A 15506-nucleotide genomic window follows, 5' to 3' on the forward strand; every position below is an offset into this window, starting at 1 on the left:
TCTCGACCTGAATGTTACCCAGGGCAATGTACACGTTTAGTGCAATCCCTATCAAAATACCATGGACTTTCTTCAGAGGGTTGGAACAAATTATGTTAAGATTTGTGTGGAATCAGAAAAGACCCCGATTAGCCAGGGGAATTTTAAAAAAGAAAACCAGAGCTGGGGGCATCACAATGCCAGATTTCATGTTGTACTACAAAGCTGTGGTCATTAAGACAGTGTGGTACTGGCACAAAAACAGACACATAGATCAATGGAACTGAATAGAGAATGCAGATGTGGACCCTAAATTTTATGGTCAACTGATATTCGACAAAGGAGGAAAGACTATCCACTGGAAGAAAGACAGTCTCTTCAATAAATGGTGCTGGGAAAATCGGACATCCACATGCAGAAGAATGAAACTAGATCACTCTCTTGCACCATACACAAAGATAAACTCAAAATGGATGAAAGATCTAAATGTGAGACAAGATTCCATCAAAATCCTAGAGGAGAACACAGGCAACACCCTTTTTGAACTCGGCCACAGTAACTTCTTGCAAGATTCATCCGTGAAGGCAAGAGAAACAAAAGCAAAAATGAACTATTGGGACTTCATCAAGATAAGAAGCTTCTGCACAGCAAAAGAAACAGTCAACAAAACTCAAACACAACCTACAGAATGGGAGAAGATATTTGCAAAAGACGTATCAGATAAAGGGCTAGTTTCCAAGATCTATAAAGAACTTATTCAACTCAACAGCAAAGAAACAAACAATCCAATCATGAAATGGGCAAAAGACGTGAACAGAAATCTCACAGAGGAAGACACAGACATGACCAACAAGCACATGAGGAAATGCTCTGCATCACTTGCCATCAGGGAAACACAAATCAAAACCACAATGAGATACCACCTCACACCAGTGAGAATGGGGAAAATTAACAAGGCAGGAAACAACAAAAGTTGGAGAGGATGCGGAGAAAAGGGAACCCTCTTACACTGGGTGGGAATGTGAACTGGTGCAGCCACTCTGGAAAACTGTGTGGAGGTTCCTCAAAGAATTAAAAATAGACCTGCCCTACGACCCAGCAATTGCACTGCTGGGGATTTACCCCGAAGATTCAGATGCAGTGAAACGCTGGGACACCTGCACCCTGATGTTTCTAGCAGCAATGTCTACAATAGCCAAACTGTGGAAGGAGCCTCGGTGCCCATCGAAAGATGAATGGATAAAGAAGATGTGGTTTATGGCTACAATGGAATATTCCTCAGCCATTAGAAACAACAAATGCCCACCATTTGCTTCGATGTGGATGGAACTGGAGGGTATTATGCTGAGTGAAGTAAGTCAATCGGAGAAGGACAAACATTATATGGTCTCATTCATTTGGGGGAATATAAAAAATAGTGAAAGGGAATAAAGGGGAAAGGAGAAAAAATGAGTGGGAAATATCAGAAAGGGAGACAGAACATGAGAGACTCCTAACTCTGGGAAGCGAACTATGGGTGGTAGAAAGGGAGGTGGGCGGGGGGTGGGGGTGACTGGGTGACAGGCACTGAAGGGGGCACTTGACGGGATGAGCACTGGGTGTTATTCTATATGTTGGCAAACTGAACACCAATAAAAAATAAATCTATAAAAAATAATAATAATAAAATAAAATAAAGTCTCGACCTGCTACAGCCATAAACCATTTTGTACCACACTGGTGTTGACATATTTAACTTAGAAAACCTACATTTTTGTACATTAGTACTAACACCCCTTTCATATGCCACATCCAGTCTTTGATCAGTCAGTCAGCCAAGGGACTCTTTCTAGCAGGTGCCTGGGCATTGCCATGTAGGCTGATGAGGAGCATGCATTCCGGAGCGAGACTGCCAAGATGTGCTATCCAAGGGCTGTGTGTCCTTGAGCAAATTACTTAACCACCCTGGGCCTCCATTTCTTTACCTATAAAGTACCAATAATAGTAATATCTACCCCATACCATTGCCGTGAGGACAAAGTAAACCCAGGTATGTTTTTATAAGTGTTAGCCACTCTTGTCATTCCTCATACTTTCTTGGAGATTACATTTGGTACTTACCATTGTATAAAAACCTGCAGAAAGTAGAATTGTAGAAATGTTGATGTAGTCCTCAGTAAACTGTGACAAAGATCAGAAATCGTGTGGGAAATCTTCATTCTCAAATGAGCACCTCTGTATTGGCTTGTCATCTGTAGGTTCAATCATTAAAGAACAAGATTCAGGGAAAGCATACAAAATCTAGAGACCCACCCGAACAGACCTGGTGAGTACCTCCCCAGACCCTCTCAGCCTCTCCCATCTCCATGTGCTCCAGCCCAGCTTCCCATCTACCTGCATTCCAATTTCTGTCTCAGGTGTTACTTTTGGGGAAACCCAAACCAAGGCACCTATTATTCAAGATTGTGTCTTAACAGGCATATTCTGTGACTGGACAGTGTTTTTAAATTAGAGGAGGATGGGCAACCCGGGTGGCTCAGCGGTTTAGTGCCGCCTTCAGCCCAGGGTCTGATTCTGGAGACCTGGGATTGAGTCCCACGTCGGGCTCCCTGCATGGAGCCTGCTTCTCCCTCTGCCTGCGTCTCTGACTCTCTCTCTCTCTCTCTCTCTGTATCCCTCATGAATAAATAAATAAAATCTTAAAAAAAATTAGAGAAGGATATTAACAACTCTCCTAACTGTAAGAGCTATTAGTTTTTCAAGATAAACTATTGTCTGTTTCAAACATCTGACATTTGGATGGATTTCTGGGAACACTAGTATGTGTGAAAGTCGAGGACCATCTGTGATTCAGTCGCTCCTTCTCTTGATGGACTTTTGGGTTATTTTCAACTACTGTTAGCACAAACAGTGCTTCCACTAACATCTTCAGCAAAACCTGTGCACACATCCTTGATTCTCTCTTAAGCACAAATTCCCAAGAGTGGGATCCCTGTGTTGCAGGATGTGCCTCCATCCATATTGTCAAACTGCTCCCCAGAAAGGCTGTCCCGGTTTAGACCCTACCCCTTCCCTAGGTCTGCCTTCAACTCTGTTTTCCGCTCATCCATGACTGTGTAGACACTGCCTTTGCCTCTGGATGGGGACTCTGAGAGGCAGGTGCGCTGCAGGCAGTGAGCTCAGATACAATGGACACTAGGCAGGGGCGGAGTTCTGGGACCAGCCTCATGGTTAAGAGACTGAGACCAAGTCACGGCTGACCCAGGGAGTAGGACCTTAGTTACTAAAGACCTGAACTTTATATAGGGACGTGCAGGATGAGGCCTCACCACACTGATGGCAGCTGTAAAGGCCGCATCTCTGTGAGCCAGGACAGGGTCTGGACAGCCCATATGACACCTTCGGGCAAATTAGGAAAAGATGCCCCTTCTTCAGGTTTAAAAGGAAAGGTCACGATAGTAGATTTCCACATAACCTAACACAGCTCTGCCTGCTGTGCAGCCGCCCCGGCTCCGTGCACACACACACCACAGGGGCACACCTGCGGCCAACAGCAGCACCCTCCTCCCCACCTGCCCCCGGTGAGGCAACCAGGTCAAGTTGAAAGCCTCAGGGGCCTGGGAATCAGGCATCAAAGGCCATCCGGAGGCAAGACTGCAAAGGACAGCTGGAGTCCAGCATTCGCAGACAGCACACTCGAGCGCAGAGCTTAGGCGCGGGCCCAAGCGCCTGTGAATCCAGGTCAAAGATCCGCAGCAGCAGAGCGCCTTCCACCTGCCCAGAGTGTCAGACCTGCCCCGTGCACACCCGCGTAAATCGGTGTGGATCCGCCGCGTGGGTGATGACCCTTTGGGCTGACGCCCTTGCTCAGTGCACAACCTGAATTCCTAACACAGGCCACGAGGCACCATTCACTCAAAGTCTACACCTAGGGGATCCCTGGGTGGCTCAGCTGTTGAGCATCTGCCTTTGGCTCAGGGTGTGATCCCAGAGTCCTGGGATCGAGTCCCGCATCGGGCTCCCTGCCTGGAGCCTGCTTCTCCCTCTGCCCCCCCCCCACTAATAAATAAATAAAATCTTAAAAAACAAAACAGGAAAGTTAATAGCAGTATTCCTTCATGAGGAGAGGTGCAGGTGTCCGGAATAGGAGGATGCGTGCTGGTAGCCGAGCACTGTCGTGTGCTGGGAAGGCCTCCACCGGGCGGCTGGCCCCGCACAGGCGGACCGGGGGCTGCGGCGCTGACCCGCCTGTGACCAGGTCCTGCCTATGACCAGGTGTCCCCTTAGCCCGGGTATGCGCTCGCAGTCTGGCCTTCGCTCTGCGCGTCCCGCCTCCCGCCTCCTATCTGCCGTGAGACCACGGCCGGGGGCCTGGGCCGTGCAGCCCTCCGTGCCCCCACCTGCCCCAGCCTGATGCGCGGAGGACCGTCCAGCACCCACCCCCCCACCCCCACGGGGATGCCCAATGCCGCGGACGCCACCCAGCCCTGGGCAGACGGTGTGTCCCAGACACACACACCTGGGGTGCGGTATGTGTCAGCCACAGGAAGAGGTGAGCAACTACCCATCATAAAGTAGAACAGGGGACGCCTGGGTGGCTCAGCAGTTGAGCGCCTGCCTTTGGACCAGGGCATGATCCCGGAGTCCTGGGATCGAGTCCCACATCAGGCTCCCTGTGAGGAGGCTGCTTCTCCCTCTCTGTCTCTGCCTCTCTCTCTCTCTGTCTCTCAAGAATAAATAAATCAATAATCTTAAAAAAAGAGAGAGAGAGAGACTTTTAAAAAAATGTAGAACAGTTATAACAGCGTGTGGTGATAAAAGTTACATGAACGTGTCCCATTGTCCTGTACTCCCCCTCCCCCACCGCGAGATCGTGGGACATGATCAGACATCTCCGGGGAGGACACGAAGTGGGGGGCGGGGGTGACCCAGGCAGGGTGGCACGGGTGCCTGCCGCTGACCTTGGCCAGGGGTCACGGGGAGCATCATCGGCTTCCAGGCCATGCAAGACCATGGTGGCGGGGAACAGAACCCCCCAGGGTGAAAGGATGAAGAGGGACTACTGCAACATAAAAGTGAGAAATTTGGGGTGCACCCAGGTTGCTCAGTGGTTTGGCGTCTGCCCTTGGCTCAGGGCGGGATCCTGGAGACCCAGGATCAAGTCCCGCATGGGGTTCCCTGCATGGGGCCCGCTTCTCCCTCTGCCTGTGTCTCTGCCTCTCTCTCTGTATCTCTCATGAACAAATAAATAAGATCTTTAAAAGAACTTTGTCCGTGGAGACATAAAACCCAACAGACAACCAGCTGCCATACCCGAGGCCGTAGCTGCGTTGGTGGAGGAGTGGAGCCAGCCAGCTCCGCACGTTACCTTCCACTGCAAAACTGCCTTTGGGCCAACTGGTTATGCGGCGACAATGCCTGCAGCAAAGGAGTTTACAGCAACACTACCCAGAAGGGATCCCGAGTCCTCAGTCCAGAAACTTGGGGAGGTCCTCACAGAGGCGACCCTGGCCCGGCTCTCCGGGCTCCCGTCCTGACTCGCTCTGGCAAATTCCGCATCTTCCTGTTCTCAGCCTCACCAGCAGGCCTCCCGGGGAGCACGCTAATCGCCCCAGGCTTCCAGCAGCAGCCGCCCCAACTCCTGCACCAGCCCCTCGTACCTGCTCCTCCCCGGCCCCCAAGCTCCTGAGCCCAGGCGGGCACCCCACCAGGGCCTGGAAGCACGGGCACAGAGCAGCCCCTGCCCTTCGGCCACACGGAGGGGCACGACAGATGCAGGTGCCCCTCGCTGGGGGGACGGCAGACTGGCAAGCTCCCTCCAGCCTGTCCTGCCCCCAAGCCCCCGCAGCTACGCCTGTGCTCAGCAGCCTGGCCCACCACCCCACACACAGGAAAGCAACCGCCCGTCCCACACACCGTGTTTATTTCCTTATTTACTTCCTTACCTTCTACCCCCCCCATATAAATGTAAACTCCACGAGGAAGGGTTTATGTTAGTATCCTACTGCTGCTATAACAAATTCCCATAAACTTCGTGGCTTAAAACAACACGGATCTATTATCCCTACAGTTCTGGAGGGCAGAGGGCTCACTGGGTTAAAATCAGGGGCGGAGCCGCATTCTTTTCTGGAGGCTTCAGGGGAGAATCCAGCTCCTTCTCTTTTGCAGCTTCTACAGGCCACCCACACTCCTTGGCCCGTGGCCCTCTTCCATCATCAAAGCCCGAAATCCCATCGCTCTGACCGATGCTTGGCCCTCACATGTCTGACTCTGGCTCTCTGGTCTTCCTCCTGCACTCAGAAGGACCCTTGGGATAATGTTGAGGCTCCTGCCCCCCCTCGCCCCTTACCAAGATCATCTCCGTCTGGGGTCAGCTGATTTGCAACCTTAAACCCTCCACCCCTCCCCCGCATGTAGCACAGCGTGTGTTCCAGGAGTAGAAGGGGGAGGGGGGCGAGGGGAGGGGCCATCACTCTACCTACCAGGGAGCTTGTCTCCTGGTCACCATTGTATTCCCAGTGCCCCAACAGTGTCCCACACGTAGCAGGCCCCCGGTAAATACTTGCTGAATGAATAAGTCTCTGCATGCGTGCACGAATAAATCACTAAGGATATTTCATTCATAAGTAAACACTTCATTGTGCTTATTAAGTGCTGGGCACTATTCACAATGCCTTACGTGGATGGACTCATTGGGTCCCCAACAGTTCCGCGGAGGACGTTTTATCATTACCTGCCTTCTACAGATGAGGAAGCTAAGGCACAGGTGGGTAGGCTGCCCTCGTCTACACAGCGAGTGAGTGGTGAAGCCAGGGTTTGATCTCAGATTTACTGGGCACTTACCGTGTCACCAGCCCTGGCTGGGCACATTACATTTCTGGTCTCATTTCATCCTCACAAGAGGCCACGAGGCAAATGGGCCAGAATGTGGAACCTGGTCTCAACAGGACAGAATTAAGTCTCCCACTGGGCAGAGGGATTCTGAGGGGTTCTGTGGGGGCGATGGATCCTATTGCTTCTTCAGCCTCCTTTGATGCCAACCAGGTCAGTACCCCCTACCCCTAAGGGACTGTGGGTGCTCATGTTCCCACCACGATGCAGAGCTCCTGCCTTGGACTCTGTACAACTAGTACCCAGCACCCCCTGCCTCCCCGGCCTGTAGCAGACTGTGACCTTCACCAGACAGTCCTGGCCGCTCTGTCTCCTGGAAGCCTGTTCTCCTCCAAGGGACAGGAGCCTGTTTCAAGCATCATCCAGAGCTGAAGTTGCCCATTCCCCTGATGACGACTCTGGGGATCCCCCTAGCTGGGCCCCATACCTGTTTTGCCTGGGCTGGAGCTGCTCACTCTCTGCATGCTGGCCCTGTCACTGGCCCCCGTGATAGGTGCACCTCCAGAGCCATCTCCGATTTACCCTACCAGCCTGCTCTTCCGTGCCCTGAGCACACAGGCTTGCAGGAAGCCCTCAGACTCGGGCCTCAGTTTCCCCCCCACCCCCTCCCCCGCCCCTACCCTGCAGGGAGAATGCTTGCTCGGGCAAGGAGGCAGCGCTACCCCCTCGCTTGCACCTTAACCTTTGCAGTCAAAGCCAAGAAGAGTGCAACTCACTTGTGCCTGCCAGCACAGTGGGGCAGCGCATTTTCTGTTCCTGCCAGCACATTTTTCTAGGTCAATGTCAGATCAGGGAAATCCAATACCACATGTCCCAACTTTTTATTTGAAAACAGAGAAGTTGCTTTCCAAAATAAATAGTGTTTACAAGCAAAGGCTGGAGAAGCCTCCATCAGAAATGGACTCGGTGCCCAGGCAAGACAGATTCTTCTGGCTCGGTTGCTGCGAGCTCAATGCCAGCACCAGCTCCTCCCCTGGGAGAGGCCAGGCTGGGGGAGACCACGTGTATACGCACATGTGTGTTGATGTGTGCCTGCATGTGCGCGTACACGTGCATTTGTATAAATGTGCATGTGCATGTTTCCTTAAGGGTCTCTGGGTATGATTAGCATATACATGTAAACTGGGGGGGCTTTCACACGTACTTGAGCGTGTAGGTATACAGGCATGTGCACATGGGGAGAGGGGTTTCTACTTGGTGAATCTGTACCCAGCCCCCTTCCCAGAGCCCTAGTCCAGGCTGGAGTCACCTCCCTCCTCTCCTCACCGCTACCTCCCATCTCAGGCCTCACCCAGTTCGTTTTCTCAGCTGAGCGGAGGCTCAGATTTGGATATGCTGCGAATGTATTTCCTCCGTCCTGCATCCTCTCCCCACCCACGCACTGCCCACTGCCACCTGGACTACTTGTACGAGCCAACCGAGTGCCCTTCCTGGTTAGCAGGTTGGGGCCCAGCAATCTGAGCCCACGGCACGTCGGCAGCTCTCTGGTGTCACATCTCCCTGATAGTCACCTTGACTTCACGATCTCCCTCCCGGACCCTCCGACTGGAGCTGCCAGCGCCACCTTCCCCCCGTTCCACAGCGCAAAGCCCCACCTGCCCGGCAACCACCTGCTTCATCCAACTCAAGCAATTGAACCACGCTTTCCGAGAGCTGAGTGATTTTCTTGCCAAGCCCTCGTGGCTCCCTCACCACAAAAACCTGGGCTCAACTCCCCCTTGGCCCCTCGCACGCTAGCCTGAGCCACCTCCTTGCCCACCTCTGCGCCCGCCCTCGCCCATGCTGTTCCTCTGGCCCAGCACCATCCTCCGGTGCCACTCCTCTGCCATCAGCTCTGCCCATCCCACCCTATGCTCCCTCGCAGACCACATGTCTGATGAGCCCCCTAACCCTACAGAATGCCTTTCCCGTCGGGCCCTGCATCACTGGATGACACGCTGTCCTGTGTATTGCCTCAGAATTGTTTTCAGGTTGCTTCATGCACTTATCTTGCCCTCCCGCCTCGATTGCAATCTCCTTCTAGAATTAAGCCCTTTGCTCCCTTTGAATAAACTGTGGAGGCTGACACAGGCCTGAACACAGTAGAGACCAGAGATAAGGGCTTTTGTGGGTGGGTGGCTGTAAGAAGACAAAGTCAGTTGGGGTGGTCTGGCCATAGAACCACATGCCAGGCACTGCATCTGATGACTCATCTACCCAACCTCATTTAATCCTCCCAGTAACCCAGGGGAGCGGGATAACACTGTCCCTATTTCATAGATGAGAAAACAGAGACTGAGAGAGGCTAATGACTTCTCTGGGGCCACAAAATCAGTAAACGGCAAAGTCAGGGGTTCATCCTAGGTCTGTCTGATTCCATTTCTCTGTTCCCTTACAACAACCACAGTAATGGATGGTAGTGTGCTAGAGTCAAGAGCTCTCTGAGGTTCTAGAGCACACCCTAATGCAACCTAGAGCTTACTCTACATTAGTGCTATCCAACAGAACTTTCTGCAATGATGGAAATCTTCATCCCTGTGCTGTCTGGTATGGGAGCGGCTGGCCGCTGTGTGGCCACTGGTACCCGGAATGTGGCTCACGTGGTTTGTGAATTTTATTTAATTGTGAGTAATTTTAACCTAAATCATCACCTGCGGCCAGTGGCTAGCGGCTAGCGTCCCTACTGAGCAGTATAGCCAGAGAGAAGGGCTTGCGATAACGTTCATTCTGACTAAATACAGGTTTGCTCTCCAATAATAGAGTGTTCCTATGAAACCTTTCACAAAGGGCGCCTGGGTGGCCCACTTGGTTAAGTGTCCAACCTCTGGTTTCAGCTCAGGTCATGATCTCAGGGCCCTGGGATCAAGCCCCGTGTCGGGCTTCAGGCTCAACATCGAGTCTGCTTGAGATTCCCTCTCTCTCCCTCTTCCTCTGCCCTCCCGTTTGTCCTCTCTGTGTCTCTCTCTCTAAAATAAATAAATAGGCATGCCTGGGTGGCTCAGTGCTTAAGCGGCTGCCTTCGGCTCAGGGTGTGATCCCAGAGTCCCGGGATCAAGTCCCACATCGGGCTCGCTGAGTGGAGCCTGCTTCTCCCTCTGCCTCTCTCTGTGTGTCTCTCATGTTAGTGAAATCTTAAATTAATTAATTAATTGAAATAAATAAAACCTTTAAAGAAAAGAAAGAAAGCGTTCACAAGCCAAAATGGTGTAAAGCAAAGAAGGCATTACCATTAATTTATACACTTAGGCCCAAAATATAACTTCTCAGTCCCCTCAAAACAACCTCTCTCTACCTTAAGAGACATCTACACAGGGATCCCTGGGTGGCGCAGCGGTTTGGCGCCTGCCTTTGGCCCAGGGCGCGATCCTGGAGACCCGGGATCGAATCCCACGTCGGGCTCCCGGTGCATGGAGCCTGCTTCTCCCTCTGCCTATGTCTCTGCCTCTCTCTCTCTCCCTCTCTCTGTGACTATCGTAAATAAATAAAAAAATTAAAAAAAAAGAGACATCTACACAAAATATATCAAGAATAAACTCGATGCCCACAGACCCAGTTCAAAGCTGTGGCAGCTTGATGCAGGGATGCTGAGCGCCGTTCCCAGGGCGGGAGTTTGAGAGGGCTGCTCTCTCTGCTTGGGGTGCCCGTTACCTCTGTAATGGTTCGTGCAAAACAAGCACCAAATATGACATTTGCCTCTTGCTGTTCTCCATAAAAGCCAAAATCCTCTTTGGGTTTCCTTCAGCGGGCCAAAACAGGTACTAGCACAAGTCTCACAAGAACATTGAGTGGCATAACGTGAACTTTTGAAAAGCGGGGTATGCTCGTATAGAAAATAATAATAATTTTGCAACCAATGAGGCTGCTTTCTGCCACAGGCAGCTGGCTCAGGGAGTCCCACCCTCCTGGTTCCACCAGCCATCCCAAGGGGCAGGACCCTGAGAGTCAATGTCCACATAAACCTGTAACCCATTTCAGGCACGCCAGCTCCGAATAATGGCCAAGCTCTCCACCAGCTCCCGGCCTAGGACACTGAAATCATAGGAAGTGCATGTCAGTGAGCACCTTGTCAGCCCTTGCATGGCTTTCTGTCCCCCGTGCCCCCAAACAGCCTGGGCAGGGGCTGGCTCACAAGGAGTGACTCGGAGCCCAGCCTGATGGCGCACGGGGCCCCAGGAATGAGCAGAGCCTTCCTGGCCTTCGATGTCAAGGAGCCTGCAGCCCCATAGTTATTGGAGAGCGGGACCCTGTCACGGCAACAGGACCCAAGGTGGGCTCTGGCCCTGAGGTGGGAGCCCCGAGGGAGCCAGGGATGCCCTTCTCCGCAGCACTTTGGCGCCACCTCTTGGGCACCCGCAGAGTGGCAGTGACACGAGCTTGCCAGGAGGAGCCAGGGGCTGTCAGAGACCTCCCAGGTCCCAGCAGCCTGGGCCCGCAGGGGCACTTTCCTGCGGGGTCTGGGCACTCAGGAAAGGAAGGGAGAGAAGGAGAGACGGGCAGCCCTGGAGGAGGGGGCCGAGGAGGCTGCTCCCGTGCAGTTCCAGTCTGAAATGGGAACATTCCAGAATCCAGGACCTCATTCACACCTCTATCATTAAACTGTGCCAGGAAAAAAAAAATTAAGATTTTATTTATTTATTAATGAGAAGAGAGAGAGTGAGAGAGACAGGCAGAGGGAGAAGAAGGCTCCATGCAGGGAGCCGGACACGGGATTCGATCCTGGGTCTCCAGGATCACACCCTGCGCTTAAGGCAGGCGCTAAACCACTGAGCCACCCAGGGATCCTGGAAAAAAATTTTTTTTTAATTAAAAAATAAACTGTGCCAGGCTCTGCATAGGCAGGGAGAAGCCAGAAGGGGTTAACAGGGTGACATAACAGGGTGACTTTGGGAAACAGGGTGAAGCACATGATGTCCGGGCAGGTCTCTGAGGGTAGGAGTTGGCCGCCCGCAGAGAGGCAGAGGGAGCTACATGAGGGCCAAGGCCGGGAGGTGAGAGGGAGAGTGGTTCGCTGGGGGTGGTTCTGGGGGGCCAGAAAGAGGAGAATGTGTATGGGGAAGGGAGCTGGAGCTAAGGCAGCTGGGGGTGAGGTTAAAGGGGCCCAGCTCACCCAGGACCTTGCTTTCTGGAACCCCCACCCCATCCAGCAGACCCAGAGCCAAACCTCCAGGGCTTCTGAGTTTGAGTGGTTTTACCCAAGGCTGTCCATGACAGGCCCAGAGCTGCCAGCAAATGCAGCAGATGGCAACAGCTAGCTGCCTGGCTCGGTGGTGGAGAGGGAGGCCAGGAGGGGAGGGGAGGGGAGGGGAGGGGAGGGGAGGGGAGGGGAGGGGAGGGGAGGGGAGGGGAGGGGAGGGGAGAGCCCAGGATGGGAGCTAGAGTCTCTGTCATGGGCTGGTCCCATGACCTGGCAACATTGGTCCTCCCTGGGCCTCAGCCCCCCATTGCTAAGCTGCAGGGATTGGCCGATGGTCTCCGTCAACTCCAACTTAACCGGTCGGGGTCCTCAAGGAAGGGAGTGAGATACAGAGGCGTTTGTGCTTTGAGGACTCTGGCTCTGCCCAGGTGTGCAGGCGAGGAGCTGTTGCACGCTGATGGGGCTTCCTAAGCTGACTTGAGTCTCTAATTCCGTCTGTGGGAGAGCCGGGTCCCCCATGGACGGTAGACACCTGGCTGAGGCTTATGGGGCTCAGACTTCAGCCTCACACGATTTCCCCGCAGCACCCAAGGAGGCCTGCTTTCAGGGTGCTCAGGTGGGGCCCAGAGCTCTGTCTTGCTCCAAATGTTAGAGGAGCCCACTGAGGGTGAATCCAGAGCCCAGAAAAGACGGAAGGAGGCCAGAGAATCCTTCACGGGGGCTGCAGTCAGCGGCATCTGGAGCTGTGGAGTCCTGGGACCGAAGTCAGGCTGGCCTCTGGCAATCCTCAGGAAGCAGGGTTGGGGGAGACCTGACACGAATAACTGACTTCCCTCCCATTCGAAGCGCTGCCTGCATATCCCAGAGCTCTCGCAAGGCCTCTTGCCAACCCCGGAGGGCCGCCCAGTGGGCCAGGGCACTAACCACTTAGGCCTCATTTTATGATCGTAAAACTTTCCTCCAGGGAGAAATATCAGAGGTCAGCAGCCCAGCCCCGTATTTCACAGAACAAGACAAGGAGACCCACATTAGGGAGTGGGTCCATGGGTGGGCCCGAGGGCACGCTGCAAGAGAGCGACAGGAGGAGTAGCTCCAGAGCTCCCCGGGGAGCAGGGCCTGTGGAGGGACGTGTGTTCCGAGTGTGAAATACACACCGAGTTTCAAAGACTTAGTATCGGGGTGTTGGGGAGAGGGGACATAGAATATCTCACTCCTGGTTTTTCTTTTTTTTTTTTTAAGATTTGTTTATTTATTTATTCATGAGAGACAAAGAGAGAGAGAGGTAGAGAGAGAAGCAGGCTCCATGCAGCGAGCCCGATATGGGACTCGATCCTGGGACTCCTGGATCATGCCCTGGGCTGAAGGCAGGCACCTAACAACTGAGCCACTCAGGCGTCCCTAATTTTTCTTAAAAAGAAAAAAAGATTTTTATTTATTTATTCATGAGAGATACAGAAAGAGGCAGAGACACAGGCAGAGGGAGAAGCAGGCCCCACGCAGGGAGCCCAATGCAGGACTCGATCCCAGGACCCCAGGATCACGTCCTGAGCCAAAGGCAGATGCTCAACCACTGAGCCACCCAGGCGCCCCTGATTTTTCTTTTAATTGCATGTTGAAATAAAAAATAATGATATCTTGGAATAAGTAAAATATATTAAAAGTACCTTCACCTGTTTCTTTTGGCATCTTTCCGTGCAGCTACTAGAAAATATTAGACCAAATTAGAGTTTTGCATCTGCGGCTCGTGCTTGGCACCAGGCTGAGTCCCGACACCGGCTGAGCCGGTCGTCACCCGTGTCTGGTCCACCGAGTGGAAGAGGGTGAGGACAGACGTGGGAACCTCTGAGGACTTTCCATGCACCAGGCCCTGGACTTAACATTTCTTTTCCTGGGATCCCCGGGTGGCTCAGCGGTTTGGAGCCTGCCTTCAGCCGAGGGTGTGATCCCAGAGTCCTGGGATCAAGTCCCACATTGGGGTCCCTGCATGGAGCCTGCTTCTCCCTCTGCCTGTGTCTCTGCCTCTCTCTGTGTGTGTCTCTTGTGAATAAATAAATAAAATCTTTAAAAAAAAAACAAAAACATTTATTTTCCTCTTCCCAGCAACCCTGGGCCAGGCGTGGGAGGGCTCAGTCAGGGCCCCGGGCTGGGCTCAGGCCCAGGGCAAGGTGAGGGGTGAGGGCCTCCCTTCCTCACATGTGTTTTGAGTTTCTGGACAGAGGAAGCCACTTGTCGCCCGCCCCTTCCCCTTCCCGATAAATTAAGACTCCCCATTGCCAGGAGCTCAACCCTGCAGGGGCCGGGCAGGCTCCATCGGGAGCGTGACCGCGGGGCCACAAGGTGGCACTGTCCCGCAACCCTCCTCTTCCCAGGCCCGCCCGTCGCACGGGCATCGCAAGCACCGCAGCATTTGGAGGAAGAGCTTTTCCCTGGACCGGTTTTTGAATTTCTAACTCAACCCTTGGCTGCCAGAGGTTACTCAGACTCAGGAATTCTGCTCTTAAGAATGGTCATCTCGGAGCGCACACTTCGAAACCAAGGTCAAGCAGGCTACAGATGATTGCTGATTCTCTCTACCAGGGAAATCTGGACTCAGGCCCTCAAGCACACCCAAAGCGTGCAAGCGGAGTGCACACACATTAAGTAAATAGCACACATCCACACGGGTGTGGGCACGACAGCAAGAAGGATGTTATGGGCTATTTAGCAGTGAGGGGTATTTTTCCTGTTTTAATTTAGGATTTTGGAAGCGGAAGGGGATAGGATGGAAGGAGGGAGGGAGGGCGGGAGGAATGAAAGGAGGAAGAAGGGGAAGGGAGGAAGGAAGGTAGTTGGAGGATGGAGGGAGAGAGGGAGGAAGGAGGGAGGGGAGAGAAAAGAAAGAAAAGAAAACCTTACGCTGAAGCCAAATATGTAAAATGATTTTTAATAAAAAATAATTTTTTTGAAATTCTGGCCACTCAAGTTGCAGACGTGAGGTTAGAAGAAGCTCTTCCCAGTGAACCGTTTTCTGGAACATAACTTAAAAGCCGTGAATCCAGTCCCATTGCCTTATCCCGTAGGAATGTAAACGGACACTCAGGAAAGAGAAATGGCTTCTTCAACATCACACAGCTACTTTTAAATATTTTCATTTTAAACCTAACCCCCCAAAGGCAGGTGTTCCCACCAAGGGGAAAGAAACTAGTTTTTATGTTCTCTGACTCATGTCCACGTTGTCTTCAAACTGTGGTGACAACCCTGGTTCAAGCCAGGCAGTGGTATGGACACTCCTGCCAGCTCCCGGCATCCGTGTGACCTCCCCAGGCCCCTGTGCGACCCTCCCCAGGCCCCTGAGGGTTAGGAAGGGCAAGTAGATACCCCACAGATATCCAAGAGGGGAAACCGAGGCACAGAGGCAACTTTGACTTGCCTTTGAGCACACAATGAGTGAGTGTCTAGAAAAAACAAAACAAAACCGTAAAACCCTAGCACACAGGACTCCAACAACAATTCTACACACTGGTCAAGAGTTGGGTTTATTCTAGGCCTCGTGGGAAATGTTTTT

Source organism: Nyctereutes procyonoides, unplaced genomic scaffold (genome assembly GCF_905146905.1).
Source record: "Nyctereutes procyonoides isolate TBG_1078 unplaced genomic scaffold, NYPRO_anot_genome, whole genome shotgun sequence".
NCBI classification, from domain to species: domain Eukaryota; kingdom Metazoa; phylum Chordata; class Mammalia; order Carnivora; family Canidae; genus Nyctereutes; species Nyctereutes procyonoides.